Source organism: Sinocyclocheilus anshuiensis, unplaced genomic scaffold (assembly GCF_001515605.1).
Source record: "Sinocyclocheilus anshuiensis isolate Anshui unplaced genomic scaffold, SAMN03320099.WGS_v1.1 scaffold4222, whole genome shotgun sequence".
Classification (NCBI taxonomy): Eukaryota; Metazoa; Chordata; class Actinopteri; order Cypriniformes; family Cyprinidae; genus Sinocyclocheilus; species Sinocyclocheilus anshuiensis.
The window spans coordinates 1-1,766 of NW_015540177.1; the positions used below are offsets into that span (position 1 = coordinate 1).

General features: G+C 43.5%; 4 non-coding genes across 4 annotated transcripts; 2 read left to right on the forward strand and 2 right to left on the reverse strand.

Annotated features, from left to right (window-relative positions):
- Window positions 1-49: 49 nt before the first annotated feature.
- trnaw-cca (transfer RNA tryptophan (anticodon CCA)) lies at window positions 50-121 on the reverse strand. The gene has a single exon. It is a non-coding gene; the product is annotated as a tRNA-Trp (tRNA).
- Window positions 122-693: 572 nt separating this feature from the next.
- Window positions 694-780, forward strand: trnay-gua (transfer RNA tyrosine (anticodon GUA)). The gene is given in 2 exon segments: window positions 694-730; window positions 745-780. It is a non-coding gene; the product is annotated as a tRNA-Tyr (tRNA).
- A 196-nt stretch (window positions 781-976) lies between these two features.
- trnaw-cca (transfer RNA tryptophan (anticodon CCA)) lies at window positions 977-1,048 on the reverse strand. The gene has a single exon. It is a non-coding gene; the product is annotated as a tRNA-Trp (tRNA).
- Window positions 1,049-1,480: 432 nt separating this feature from the next.
- trnay-gua (transfer RNA tyrosine (anticodon GUA)) lies at window positions 1,481-1,567 on the forward strand. The gene is given in 2 exon segments: window positions 1,481-1,517; window positions 1,532-1,567. It is a non-coding gene; the product is annotated as a tRNA-Tyr (tRNA).
- Window positions 1,568-1,766: the final 199 nt, after the last annotated feature.

Genomic DNA, 1,766 nt, shown 5'->3' on the forward strand with positions numbered 1-1,766 from the left:
ACACACTTGACGTTAGACTTCACACTTTTGATGTCAAGAAGAGAATCCTTGACCCCGACGTGATTTGAACACGCAACCTTCTGATCTGGAGTCAAACGCGCTACCATTGCGCCACGAGGTCCCAGCAAATGAGTTGGGGCTCCTTGTTTAAACGCTTTCGATACATTAAGAAAATCAGACAACGAACAAATCTGAATGAACACACTTGACGTTAGACTTCACACTTTTGATGTCAAGAAGAGAAGCCTTGACCCCGACGTGATTTGAACACGCAACCTTCTGATCTGGCTTCACGAGGTCTCAGAAAACCAGGTGGTGCTTCCTGTGTGGCGTCCTTGATGCATTCACCACAAAAAGCAGCCTAATTTCCTCCAATAACCTAAAGAGGTAAGGCTTTCTGAATTTCTTGGTGTGTTGTTGTGGCTTGGGCTTTTTCCATCTTTCGATAGCTCAACACACTTGACGTTAGACTTCACACTTTTGATGTCAAGAAGAGAAGCCTTGACCCCGACGTGATTTGAACACGCAACCTTCTGATCTTGCTCCACGAGGTCTCAGAAAACCAGGTGGTGCTTCCTGTGTGGCGTCCTTGATGCATTCACCACAAAAAGCAGCCTAATTTCCTCCAATAACCTAAAGAGGTAAGGCTTTCTGAATTTCTTGGTGTGTTGTTGTGGCTTGGGCTTTTTCCATCTTTCGATAGCTCAGCTGGTAGAGTGGAGGACTGTAGATGAAATTTTGGCTATCCTTAGGTCACTGGTTCGATTCAGGCTCGAAGGAGTTAGGTTTTAAATTCAGCACACACGTTTCCACATTTTTTTCTGAGTTCGTATTGCCAGATAAAAAAAGCCAATAGGTCAAGATCCAAATCTATCACATTACACAAGGAACATTGTTGATTATGAAACCAAAGCTGAGTAAACACACTTGACGTTAGACTTCACACTTTTGATGTCAAGAAGAGATGGCTTGACCCCGACCCCGACGTGATTTGAACACGCAACCTTCTGATCTGGAATCAGATGCACTACCGTTGCGCCACGAGATCCCAGCAAATGAATTGGGGCTTCTTGTTTAAACGCTTCGATACATTAAGAAAAAATACAAATCTGAATGAACACACTGATCTGGAGTCAGACGTGCTAACGTTTCCCCACGAGGTCCTAGCAATGAGTTGGGGCTTCTTTGTTTAAACGCTTCGATACATTAAGAAAGTCAGACAACTAACAAATCTGAATGAACACACTTGACGTTAGACTTCACACTTTTGATGTCAAGAAGAGAAGCCTTGACCCCGACGTGATTTGAACACGCAACCTTCAACCTTCTGATCACGAGGTCTCAGAAAACCAGGTGGTGCTTCCTGTGTGGCGTCCTTGATGCATTCACCATTCACCACAGCCTAATTTCCTCCAATAACCTAAAGAGGTAAGGCTTTCTGAATTTCTTGGTGTGTTGTTGTGGCTTGGGCTTTTTCCATCTTTCGATAGCTCAGCTGGTAGAGTGGAGGACTGTAGATGAAATTTTGGCTATCCTTAGGTCACTGGTTCGATTCAGGCTCGAAGGAGTTAGGTTTTAAATTCAGCACACACGTTTCCACATTTTTTTCTGAGTTCGTATTGCCAGATAAAAAAAGCCAATAGGTCAAGATCCAAATCTATCACATTACACAAGGAACATTGTTGATTATGAAACCAAAGCTGAGTAAACACACTTGACGTTAGACTTCACACTTTTGATGTCAAGAAGAGAAGCCTTGACCCCGA